Source organism: Bemisia tabaci, chromosome 6 (assembly GCF_918797505.1).
Source record: "Bemisia tabaci chromosome 6, PGI_BMITA_v3".
Classification (NCBI taxonomy): domain Eukaryota; kingdom Metazoa; phylum Arthropoda; class Insecta; order Hemiptera; family Aleyrodidae; genus Bemisia; species Bemisia tabaci.
The window spans coordinates 3,612,313-3,626,570 of record NC_092798.1 but is presented as its reverse complement, the minus strand read 5'-3'; positions in this window follow the sequence as shown (position 1 = coordinate 3,626,570).

The following is a 14,258-nucleotide window of genomic DNA, read 5'->3' as shown; positions in this document are numbered from 1 at the left end:
AAAGTTCCAAAATTGACTCAAATTATTCAATTTTTTACAGAAGTTTACTTGTGCAATTTTCACGCTAAAGTCCGCTTTTTGCATATGATCAGAAGAAAAATCAGTATGATTTGCAGTTCAAAACGCCCAATATTCTCCTGATAACAATTCAGCTTTCGAGGAGAAATTTGGCAATCATAAAATTCAGTTACGTTCTTTTGTGGCAAAAACGACGAATTATTGCTAAAAACGGGGAATTCATCCTCCCCCACTTCGGCATCAACTATTATACTTCCGTGTCGCTGTCGCCTCGGCTGTGACGAATTAACCAAAGAAATCTTGCAAAAGATTTGTAAAAAATCCAGAACAAGTCAGAGAATCTTTTATCAAAACCCCCTTAAAAGTTAGGAAATTTTGACAACCAAGTTGAGTTAGGTTCGAACCTAAGAATACAACTATTTCAACTTGGGTGTGTTGCACAGTATCACACGCATTTGAAGGCGTTTTATTTTGGTCCTACTGCGACCTACCCGGAGTAGAGTCTTGATGTGTTGACTTTAAGTGCTGCTTGCGCTGCATACGCCGGATTCAAAACGATGAGTAATTTTTATTATCAGTGTTAAGAAGAACCTAAAATAACATTTCGAGTAAAAAAAATATGCATAAAAGCAGTAACAAAAAATATAAATAAAATCACTTAATAGGGTTAGAATATGCGAGGTAACTTGAAACACAGAATTTCATGACATGCTTTATTCAGTAGAGCGATTCACTAAAGTTAGGTTCGAACCTAAGAATACAAATATATCAACTTGGGGGTGTTGCACAGTATCACACGCATTTGAAGGCGTTTTATGTTGGTCCGACCGCGACCTATCAAGAAAGAGTGTCACCTTTACAATGCAGCTGACTCAAAAGCCTCAAATATCGAGGTACAAAAATTGGAAGTATTCCACATCGATAATTGGACCCCATTCTGCATCGAGATTTATTGTTTTCAGCTCAACCATCAAAACATCTATCTCGAATGGGAAAATATTTGCATGTCGATGGTCAAAGCTTGAACCATGCATCTTGGTTTGCGACGTTGCAGACTATCTGTCATACTTTTTTTTTTCTTAGGAAGAAGTCAACGTGTAACTTCTTGAAAACTTGATTGATATTTCGTCTCTGCTAAGAAAATATTCTGCATAATAATGTCAAGATGTGAAGTTGTCTTGTTTCTCTTGGAAAAATAAAACACAAGTGGAAATTTTTAAAGATTGCGATGAAGCTACGTGGTGTCGCACTTTACAGGGTCTCCGGTGTCTTTTATCTGTAAAAACCGGAAAATATCAGGAATTTTGATGTCATCAGAAATTATCAGGAACATTGATCATGGATCAGAAAATTCCGAGTGCGTCGAGCATTTTTAACAAGATGCAGTCGGCACATGCAAAAGTGAAACATTTGCTTCAACATATTCCCGCAAAACAGCAGAAATTTAATTTCAAATATCAGGATTACAAGAAAAACCCAAAATGAAATTTTAGGAGACACCCTGCTGTGGCCGTCGGTGTAATATGTTTCTACAAGGAGCCAGAACTTGTATCTACTATCTAATTTCAGAATGAAGTTCCATAATTAACTAATTCTTCATGATGTTGAGGTTCTGTACAGTAGGGATGTTTGTAATGAATGGGTCTCCTTCCGAGCTCAAAAACGTATCACCAGAATTAAAATAAAAGCCACGCGACCGAGATTCTTCTCGCAAATGAATTCAATGCAAAGCTCGAGCAATTTGAACGCGGAAAGCGGAGCAAAGAAGCAACAGTGCCGACAGAGAAAACTTTTTTTGCACGTTATTTCCTCCGTGCAGTTTCTCGGCGCGGAAATGAAGGCATCATATCTCCATAGTAGAATCCTCCTTGGTCATAACTCATCGTTCTCCATTCAGTCCCGACCGCTCGCTTTTCTGTCGTCCTACCGAAAAGAACAGTAACCGGTAAACCAGTAACAGTAATCCAGTTCCCGGAATTTAAATTGGACTAAATTTTGCAACAAAGAACTATACTATTCCAAGCTCTCTCAAAAAATCACCTGTCTGCTTATTAGGGAGACTTTTGGCAAGTACGTTGTTTCTTAAGCGGACTGTATTTTGAAATTGGAGCTATAAATTCTGGCTCTTCTGGGAAAATACTTATGTGCATAGGGAAACTAATGGCACCTACGTTGTTTTCAAACCGGGCTAGAATTTATAGTTCCAAATTGCAAAATTTAGTCCAAGTGAGCCAGGGCCCTGCACAAAATTATAGAGCCCTTTTGCGAATAATGTAGTCCACTCAATGATGACAGCAAAATTAATATTTCTGTCGTCCTACAGAAAAAAAACAGTAACTACCAAATTAATTTCCCAAATCCAGTTTTCGGAATTTAAATTGGACTACATTTCGCAGCAAAGAACTACTATTCCAAGCTCTTCCAAAAAATCACCTGTCTGCTTAGCGAGACTATTGGCAAGTACGTTGTTTTTAAAGTGAGCCAGGGTCCTGCAGAAATTATAGTTCCCTTTTGCGAAAGGTAGTCCGCTGAATGATAACAGCACAATCAATATTTAACAACTGTTACATTTCCCAGCAGAAGGACAGTACGTGCTTCCGACTTCGAAGCGTTATTCTTTTCGTTATTCGTCCGATTTAGAGTTTTACGATGAACGATTTAATAATCGATTAATCAATTGTCTTCGCAACTGATTACTTAATCAATTAAATGTTTAATAGGGATCGATTATTCACTATCAAAAGTATTGATGTCAATTGATCAAGAATTAAAAGCTTCCCAGCTTTCAGATTAATTTTCCGAAAAACTGCACAAAATCTTAAGTGTCATCACAGTTGTGATTGGGAAGATAGCCGGAAGGCTCAAATTTTCGAAATCGAGTCTCATTCAAAATCCATCTAATCTCTATTGGATGAAATCACTGAAACGGTTAAACAGCACGATTCGTCTTATTTGTAGAAAAACAAGACATATGAGAAAGCTGCAAGTATTCAAAAATTGCCGTTGTGTCAGACAAAACAGCCGCATCATTATTTCGCCAGAGAACCAACGACAGTTTTACTTTTAAGTCAAATAATGCTCTTTTGTGTCGAATATTAATCTGAAAATTTGGTTTTTGTGTGTCCAGAACGCAATGAGAAAAGCATGCAGAAGATGAGACATACACTTGTCTTGTCCAATCCCAACCTAACATGAAAGTGTAAAATTCCCGCTTCATATAATCGAAAATAAAATTCGTCGATTATTAATCATCATTCAAACGATTTCTAAGAGTCTCTCGGATGATGGGGGCAATTTGACAAAGAACGGTGGCTTCTTCCAATGAAATTTTCCGCTTAGACGCTACTGAACCCATTTCCTTAAAACTTCATTTTTGCACTTGGGGTCCTCTTCGCTGCTATCACGGCAGAACTGCCGTGCTAAGGAAAAATGCCGTATGAATATTCGAAGTTTGCCAGATTTCTCGCGTTAAAATATTTATTTTAGCGAAAATTTATGAGTATCTTTCCTTGAAATTTTCTGAGACTTTATATTCAATTGCTGTTAAAATCCTCTGAAAAATTAGAAGGGGCATATTCACGAGTTTCCCTGAAAATTCGTATTTTACCCGGGGAACTTTGGCAACGCCCCAAGACTCTTACGGTGTTGTTCCTGATTACGGAAGTTACGAACGGAGATCTGGCATCGAAGCGCGGAATGCAAACGAACCGCGAAAAGAGACAAGAGCGGGCCCCGGCGGATGAAAGGTCTGCCCCGCCGCGGCAAAACGGCGTATCTCAACCCGCGTTCCCGTTGGCAGTTGCGTGGTTCTTGCCGAGGGGGTCGTCTGCCGTCTTGGAAATGATAGCGGGCTGCAGGTAACGTGATAATATAATTAGGTCGGCGAGCTCACTCAAAAAGAGTGTGTTCACAATTCGTCGGTCCTCTCGCGTAAGGGCCTATCTCAATTTTCACGTGAGCCCTGTTTTACATATGAATCCTTGCTCTCTAGGGCTCATGTGGAACCGAGATAATGCCCCGAAGGATTCCGATGTAGTTTCAGTTTTTCCTCCTCCTCTTAATTACATCCCTGGAAAGCCGCTCTAACCACCCCCGCGCCGGCTGTACCAAGAACGCCGTATCGACATCCGAACGTTGCCAAATTCCTCCCGATAAAATAATTATTTTCGAGAGATGTTATGAATATTTTTGTGTAGAATTTGCAGGCTTTCAAGATTGAATCGCCAAGGGAATTCTGCGGAAAATTCGCGGGAAAAATCCGTGAATCTAATCGAGAAGTTGGTGTTTTATCAGCAGGAATTCGGCAACATCGACGTGTTCTTACGTCGTTTTTGTTCGGCACGGTTGAGATCCTCGCGTTTTCGACGCGGGGGAGCTCTCGGTCGCGTTTCCGGGAAAAGTCGCGAGAACCGCACAACTGTGCTAAAGAAAAACGACTTTCGAGTGAATGGACGTTGCCGAATTTCTCGGGATGAAATATTTAATTACGCGAAAAGTTATGAACGTTTCCTCTTGACATTTTCTGACACACTAGCCAACATCATCAATCAAATGTTATAAAAATAAATCAATTGGAAATTCATGTCAATTTTGAAGAAAATTTGAGTCAATCAGAAGAAATTGGCAACTTTCGAATGTACATAAGGTGTTTATCAGCGACACGGATGCGCTATCGGCCGACTTTTTGTGAGAGGGCTTCGTTGCACTGCCTTACTAGGGAAAAACGTCGTATGAGCTTTGAGGCGTTGCCAAATTTCCCTCAACAAATCACGAATTTCCAGGAAAATTTATGAATATTTCTTCTCCGATTTTGTGGAGGATTTCGTTAGTAATTTTAACTATTTAAAATATCGGAAAATTTCAAAGAAAATTATGAACAACTTTCCTAGAGAATACCTGTTTTATCCGGGGAAATTTGGCAACTTTCGAATGTTCATACGGCGTTTTTCCTCGGCATGGCAGTATAGGCGATCGATAAAATTTGCTCATTCTCCAGTTTCAGTGATTTCATCTAAAAGAGATAAGACCAATGTTGAGCGAAACTCGATTTCGAAAACTTGAGAGTTATGACTCTCTTCGCTATCACGGCAGTATCTTCCTCGAATCAGCGGGCATTTCGGATGGTGCTGCATCGAATGCGCCGAGTCCATTTCCACTCTATTTCTCGTATAACGTCGAATCTTCACCCGCGCGAATACTTTCCAATGCCGGTAATAACCGAAAATTGGATGGCGCCAGATGAATGACGTACGTGGGATGAGGATACGGTTGCAGTGTCCTTGCGCTGGAGCAGTGGCGAGGCACTAATGATAGATAATCGATATTTCCCCATTTGAAGCTGTGGTAAAGAATCGATTATTGAGGTGTTCGTTGCGAACTCCTTAGGTATCGATCCTTTTCCATAGGTTTAAATGGCAAATCAATCGATATATCGTATAGCACGCCACACCACTGCTGGAGAAATTCTTCGGGAATGTTGTCCGTATGAGGGCGAGCGTTGTTTTGATGAGGCATCCATGTTAAAAGTTCGGCTTATTGCTCGCGAGTTCGCGAGATGTTCGCACAACTCTTTTGGCTTGTTGCAGTAGTGGTCACTAATTTTCAACATTCTAGGGCACATGGTGCTCATATATAAAACCTTCTGGGGTCTCTCAGATCACGAAGTAAAACATTTAGAAACTTGAAAATCCTGAAAGATTTGTTTTACAGCGTTTTTAAAAATTACCAAAACTCGGCGAGATTTTAACCAAACGAGGTCTCTTGCTCCGTCAGAAATCCCCATGTCTACGATATAATTTTCTTTGAGTTCAGTCAACCAGGCCGATTTGGCCGCTCAACACAAGTTTTGGTGAAATCAACCTTTTTTTTTTTGGACTACTTTGAGACATCTGGGGATCAGTGGCGTGGCGTGCTTTGCGATATATCGATTGCTTCACCATTTAAACCTATGAGAAAGGATCGATAAACAGGGTGTTCGCAGCGAACACCTTAATAATCGATTCTTTACCATAGCTTCAAATGGCGAGATATCGATAATCGATCATTCACGCCACGCTGGGGATGAGGAAAGCATCCTGCTTAACTCTAATGTACTCATGTTTCTCACAAAGCACACAAACAAATGGTTACTACTTGCGAGTGGCTAGCGTATTGGACTATAACTAATGAGAAACAAGTTCGATCTTGGTGGTACCTGTACCTGTACCCGTATCAAGTACCTGTATTGAGTGAGCACAGGCCTTGCCAAAATATGGAAATCTTAAGGCCCAAAAGGAAAGTTAACCTTCGAAGACAAAAAATGTCACTGCCAATCTTTAGATTCCAATATGAAACAAAATGGCCAAGAATAATCATAAATGAGTGTTTTCCGCAAAAATGAGGAAATTTATATAAAGAGTAAGTCAAATACGTGTTTTATCACTGACGGATTGGAAAAGATTGTGATAATAAATCACTCTGGATAAGTTGAATTGATCGATTGACTAGTGATAGAATAGGTTCGACGTATCGAACAACAAATTGTGTCTAAAAACTGTTTTAAGTCATTTCTTACTAAGCATCCGGCATGTCTTCAATTGCCAAGGAATTTCATTTTCTAAATTCTTTGGCAACCTTGACATCGGACGTAGAAATTAGGTGTTTGGACGGATATCTATTTTTTGCCGATCTGTTTTCTGAGATCATAAACAGGGTGTCTAGCATCAGGAAAAACCGGAAAATATCAAGAATTATTCTGGTCGATCAGGGGAAAATCGGAAAAATCGGACGTTTTATCAGGAATTTTTCTTACGCGAATCTACTCAGCGGAAAAAGTCTTACTGCCTTTTGCCTACCGTGCCAGGAGTCGAGAAAAATCAGGAAAATATTAGGAATTTTTTATAAAATATCAGGAAAAATCAGGAAAATATCAGGATTTTTCAAAATTAAAAAATACTAGACACCCTGAATAAATGAACAATTTTGCGACTAGCGCAACTGATCCATTGCCTTCGATTTCGGTTTGAATAAACTGTCATAAATTATTTTCAGAGGATGAGAGACGACAGGGTTCCCAGCGATCTGGAAAACCTGGAAAAATCAGGGGAAAAAATGGCCTGGAAAACATGGAAAAGTCAGGGAATTTGCTCCAAAAGTCTGGAATTTTTTCAAGTACAGAGAAAAAAAATTTAATAAGTAAACAAATAAAAATAAAAGAATTGTGTGTGTGTTACTACCAAACCAGCACATATTTTGTCGGCGTTTAGCCGAGGGTAAAACCCTCGTTTCCACCGTCCACCACGAGGAGGAACCGACATCAGACGGCAACGCTTCCATCGGCCAACTCACAGCTCCCATGGCATTACGTTAATTTGAAATTCAAAATTTTGAAGAAATTTTGAAGAAATTGAGAAGAAATTTTAAAAGACAAAGGCATGGGGCTCATGCCTTTGTTTCACTCGAGATCGGATGCCCTATAGCCGGTCCGGACCGACCAGTTTCCTCCTTAAGATCTCTTCTCCGTTCTGCTTTTTTCACACGGACTCCCGCGCGAACGAAGCACAACGGATCTACTCAGTTCCTACGAGATCAGAGGTTTAGTCGAGTGAGATTTAGTAAGGATAACCAGTGACCTCTTCAAGATCTCATGCCATGAAGAGTTGGGTCGCCTCGAGGTCGCGCACCCTCACTCACAACAGTGAACAATTCGCAATGACCGAATGCAGGGAACTCCTCTACCACCGTGCGATCCAGCAGTGAGACAACAAACTCGTAGCTGGATACTCTCTACAGAGATAGAGATTGCTGAAACTTTGTCCGGCTTGTTCGGCCCAGGAGAACAGAATACCCTGAGCCACGAGACCCCGGAACTCTCGTGAAGTATTCGGCTCTCCTGCATCAAAACCTACTTCAATCTGCAACATCGCCCCAACCACCAGCCCGTTTGAGAGGCGTCCGACCCTCCGGTTCCGACTTTGCCTGGTCTAAAGTGTCCCGGGGGGGATGACGGCTTTAGACTTAATGCGCAAGCATCGGCAGATACCGGAGGTTGACCAGTACAGGATTGCCAGGCTTCGATCGGTCACCCCTGCAATTGGTCACTGACGAATCGCGCAAAGTCGGTCACAGATCGGGATTTTCAGACCACTGCGTACCGGTTGATCCTTGCACCTCGCGGTTCAAGGATATGGCCTAACTACTATCAGTGGTCCCCTGAAGATCATCGTTCCCCTCATGTTCCTAAGGTTCCGCTTGATCTCTTCCGTAAGCCAGGGATATGGACTAACAACCAAGGTAATAACGTACCAAGGTTCCGCTTGATCCAAGGCTGCAATGGATATGGGCTAACGACCAAGATAGCCCTGCCGAAGCAGGACACCGAGGATGCGCTTGATCCATGCCTGAGCGAATTAGGGATATGGGCAACAACCAAGGTAATAACGTACCGAGGATGCGCTTGATCCCATTTCTCTACGATATGAAGAGATATGGGCTAACAACCAGAGGCGAGGGAGGGTGCTGAATCACAACAGGTCCTCTGAAGATCATCTTTCCCCTCATGTTCCTAAGGTTCCGCTTGATCTCTTCCGTAAGCCAGGGATATGGGCTAAAAACCAAGGTAATAACGTACCAAGGTTCCGCTTGATCCAAGGCTGCAATGGATATGGCCTAACATCCAAGGTGTGAACAGCCCTGCCGAAGCAGGGCACCGAGGAAGCGGTTGATCCATGCCCGAGCGTATTAGGGATATGGGCAACAACCAAGGTAATAACGTACCAAGGATGCGCTTGATCCTAAATAGCTCGTTACGATGTGTGAAGAGATATGGGCTAACAACCAGAGGGAGGGTGCAGAATCACAACAGATTGCCGGCGTTTGGCACGGGTCAGAGACCCGTCCCAGGTCCACCACGAGGAGGCTCCGGCACCAGACCCTTTTCTCTCGCTTCTCACGTTTCCTCTCGCTTTTCCTCTCGATTTTCTTCTCACTTTTCTTCTCGCTTTTCCTCTCGCTTTTCCTCTCGCTTTTCCTCTCGATTTTCTTCTCACTTTTCTTCTCGCTTTTCCTCTTGCTTTTCTTCTCGCTTTCCTTCTCGCTTTCCTTCTCAATTTCCTTCTAGCTTTCCTTCTCAATTTCCTTCTCAATTTCCTTCTCGCTTTCCTTCTCAAGCTTTCCATTTCAATTTCCTTCTCGCTTTCCCTCTCACTGTTTTACTGTGTGCTTTCACTGTTTTATTCTCTTTTATGTTCTCTCTATTCTTCTCTTCTTCTCCCATGTCTCTTCTTTTCTCTCCTCTCTTCTCTCTTCTCTCTTTTCTTCCTGTTCTTTCTCTTATCTTCTTCCTCCTCTTTCTATTCTTCTTCCTCTCCTCAAACTTTGATTTTACCCTATACGAAGAGGTACTTTCACGAATGAGCCGTAAATAGTATTTTTTTTATTGTAGAATATAGTCTATTTGATCCCCAGGGAATCTAGTAGCCAGTAATAGACTTCTGACAGTGCTTCAGAAGACAAACGCACACTCCGTCACCGAGACAGAGAATTGACGAAGGAAGTGATTCGGTCACTTCATTTAAAGTTAGGAATAGTCTCAAAATTGTGAGCAATAGAAAAATGTTGAACATCTTATTTGTAATCAAGAATCTCATTCCTAGACAAAAGTCCTGAGGACAGAAGAACTCGCGATCCCAGTGGCGTGGCGTGAATTGCGATTTATCGATTGTTATGCCATTTAAATCCATGGTAAAAAATCGATTATTAAGGTGTTCGCTACGAACACCCTGTTTATCGATCCTTTTCCATAGGTTTAAATGGTCGATAAATCGATATATCGCAAAGCACGCCACGCCACTGCACGAACCGTCCATTTTTCATCATTTATTCCGGTAAAAATAACGTTGAATCAATAAGAAACTCAATGAAACACAACCACACCGAAACACACTCGTTCATCATATGTATGAACTGATATTAATCAAAATTATATCAATCAAAATTAATCATTTATTGTCTCAAACTGTGTTTTTTGCTAAGTCCTGACGACGGCTGAGGCCGAAAAGCTTCGACTATTAAGTTCCTGAATTTCAAGTTAACGTGATTTAACAGTTTATTTTAACCCATAGCACTGGCTACCCAACAAACCAAAAATTACACAAAAACTACTACCATAATGTTGTAAATCAACACTTTGAATACAAATTGTCATTGAAAGAGCAAAATTGACCAAGACAGATTATAAATATTAGTCGTAAAACAGTAACCTCAGGCGGAATTTTTTTCGTTTTGCAAAACAACCTCTAGTGTAGCAATAATGAAAGTTTTGGTGGTTCACTTGCCTAGGCACAGTAAAACTAAACTTAAGAGAGCTCATCGTTTCCCGCATGAAAGAACGTAACTTCATTTCAATGTTGCCAAATGTCCCCTTGCAAATTCCATATTAAGTAGGAGGATCTTGAACTTACCTAACTGGAAATTTCATTGATAATTTTCCCCGAGATTTCATGCAAATTTAAAATAAAAATTACACAGGCACATTTTCATTAATTTGTTTTACAAAGTTGTGCCTGAAAATTGCACAGGCATAACTTTGTAAAATAAATTAATTGTTTGAGTCAATTTGGTGACCTTGGAATGGAGTTACATTCCTTCGTACGGGAGACAAGTTTTACATTTAAACGTTGAGGGTTAAATGGACTACATTTTGCAATTAGGAACTAAAATTTCTGGCTCATCCTTAAAAACACTTTTGTGCATCGGGAAACTAACGGTTCATAAGTTATTTCTAAACTGAGTCAGAAATTATAGTTCCCAATTGCAAAATGTGGTCCAAATAAATGAGTCTGGAGGCTATTGGAGCGGAGGAAAACTTATTATTCATGTGGAAGCTACCTTTCATAACAATATGTCGGGCCCCTTTTACTAGTGACCAGATCTGTAAGAGGAGACCTATCTCTCCGGGGACAAAATTCCTTTACTCAGGAAATTTGATCCTAAATCTCAAAAACTGTCGTGAAGCTTGAAGACAAAAATTCCTAGGTTGTAGAAAAATGTTGATCATGTGTCCGCAAAAAGTTAAGAACAATTTTCTCCCGGAGGAGAAGCTCTTTTTACACAGATCCACACACAAATGGACTGCATTTTGCAATTGAGCACTAAAATTTGTGTCTCAAGTTTAGAAACAACGTAAGTACCCAAAGTATCATATGCACATAAGTGTTTTTATAGATGAGCCAGAAATTGTAGCTCCGAATTGCAAAAAGTTCAAATTAAGTAACGTTGACTCAGACCGCTCTCGGCGCTCTCTGCTCAATCTTCACCAGATTGAAGGCAAGAAGGAGGTAAAGCAGTCGATAACCTAACAAGGTTTAACAGTTAATTTCCACCATGACGCACTTTTAGACCCCGGCTTGTCAAAAATTCTTCCAAAGACACGAGGCACTCTGGAAATTCATGAATAATCATCCAAAATTGTTACATATTGTTACTTTGCTCTATGATGACCCATGTCTCCAGTAAAAATATTAGCTTGAGGATACGTCTGGTTTTAGAAATACAGCGTTGACAAGTTTCCATATTTAAGCTTTAAAGATTATCGTATTATCAAGTATCTTACCTTCTGTAAACAACTGTCATTGGATGTTTTATGATATTTAAAGACATTTTATCAACAGTCCGTGTACATTTTTCTAAAAAAATACGTTAATAATAAATAATTTTTCTACGTTAATGCTGCTAATTCTGCCGATACGACGTTGCAATAACTGAAATAGCTGAATAGCTGATGTGCTTGGTTCCTTTCTGTTTAACGCGGTACAACTAGGCACCATCAAATGCAGTTAAGTTGATTCTACCTAAAATCGCCTAATGATGACAGCGGCGATGATCAGCGTTTAGGAAGAATGAGGGGCTTGTGGGACAAAGCGCGTAAGTGCAGTTTTTGCTACCTCGAGAAATACGTTTTTAAAGTCTCGAAATTACATGGAAGCTTATGGCGGAATGAAAGTTCAAACTGACTTTTTGAAACTTAAAAATTGAAATTTGAGAGGGGATTTTTCACAAAATATGCATTAAGACTACAAGTACTACATTACTTTTATAAGACTCACTACTTTTTTTATAGTTTTACTTGAAATCATTAAAATCTCAACTTTTTCAAAAACTGCACTTACGCGCCTTGTCCTCCAAGCCCCTCAAATATTTTAGCAGCCCATTTCAAAAATTGAAATTATTGATGGTAATCGATTCATTAGAAGTTGAGGTGATTCGATGGACTTATCTTAGCGACGTGCGATATATCGCATCGATTTGTTCGATAATTTGAGCTTTTTGTCATTTGTTTCGAATTTTGAGATCGCACTTCTGTTGTCATGAGACTGAAGAATTCATGTTCCAAATTTGACAAAGAAATTCAACGTAATGATGACGTAGTTTTTTTAGAGGAAAAATATAGCATTCGATACTGATATCGAAACTGCACTCGATTGCGATATTTTTCCTCTGAAAAAACCACGCCTTTAATACGTTGAATTTCTTGATCGTCCATAAATGGACGCATATTTTGTGTCAGAACGACATGCGGTATATGGCGTCGATTAGTTTCATTTTTTCAGCTACTCGTCATTTTTATCGAATTTTGAGATCTCAACTCTGTTGTTAAGAGACTAAAGAATTCACCAATTAAATCTTGATTAACAAATTCATCGTAATAAAGTCGGTGTTTTTTTTTTTTTTTAGACAAATTATCGCATTCGATTGCAGTATTTTTCCTCTATTTTCCTCGCGCCTTTAATACGTTGAATTTGTTCATCAAAATTGGTAAGTGAATTCTTTAGTCTCCTGACAATAGAATTGCGATCTCAAAATTCGAGAAAAATGACGAGTCGCCGGAAAAATGGAACCAATCGATGCGGTATATCGCATGCCGTTCTGTCACAAAATATGGCATTCATCGAATCACCCTAATTTTCGAAATAGAAGGAAGCTTGAAAGATCTTACCATGACGAAGTGATGATCTGCAAGGTCAGGAACAGCTCTCATGCAGGGTGAAGACTTCCATCCTAGTTCATCGCCTCCACGAATGTTGGCGAGACGAGAAAAATATTGGCTGCAAAGAAAAAAATTAAAACCTTTTAGAGATAAATTTAACGTATCACATTGTTGCACATTGTCTATTATATGGAACCTCTTAACGAATAAATTGAAATAATGTTGAAAATAATGGAATAGAACTGCAATTTTTACCACAAAATTACAATATTCTCACATAATTCAGTTAATAATAATCAATTTTTAACGATTAAACATTTTCATATCGACGACCTTAGGTGATTCGATGGACGTCATATTTTGTGTCAGAAAGGCATGCGATATATCGCATCAATTGGTTCCACTTTTTCAGCTACTCGTCATTTTTCTCCAATTTTGAGATCGCAATTCTGTTGTCAGGAGACTAAAGCACTCACTTATCAATTTTAACAAAGAAGTTCAACGTAATGAAGATGTGGTTTTTTCAGAGAAAACATCGCATTCGATACTGATATCGAAACTGCCCCCGAATGTGATATTTTCTCTCTAAAAAAACCACGCCTTTATTGCGTGGAATTTCTTTGTTAAAATTGGTAAGTGAGTGATTTTGTCTCCTGACAACAGAATTGCGATCTCAAAATTGGAGAAAAATGACGAGTAGCTGAAAAAATGGAACCAATTGATGCGATATATCGCATGCCGTTCTGACACAAAATATGGCGTCCATCGAATCACCTTAAGTGTAGAACCACGCGTTTCCGTCTGCTATTCAACAGATTTTCTGTCATACTTCATTTTTTCTCGGGGAAACTGGTCTACCTAAATTCTTTAAAACTTCCGTGATCTTTCTTCTCTGTATGCAGAATACTTTGTATTAATTTCAAGCCATGAGTTTGCTTATTTCTCCTGAAAAAATTAAACAAAGGTGGAAATTTTATGACACCACAATAGAAATGTATGATTTTCCACTTCAGCCATCGGTTTATGAAGAAGTTAGGTAATTCGCAACTGCAAAAAATTGCAACACTTTTCAAAACGCAGAACAACCTCGATAACTCGACTGATTGTAAAAAAAATCTCGAGAAAATCAAAAGATTATCGCCCACAGGGATTCTCAAATTAAATATCGATGGCCGAAGTGCGAAATCACCTATCTCCGTCCGCGACGTCCCGAACCTCCTGTTACACTTTATTTTTTCTTGGTAAAACTAGTCAACTTATTCATTGAAAACTACCT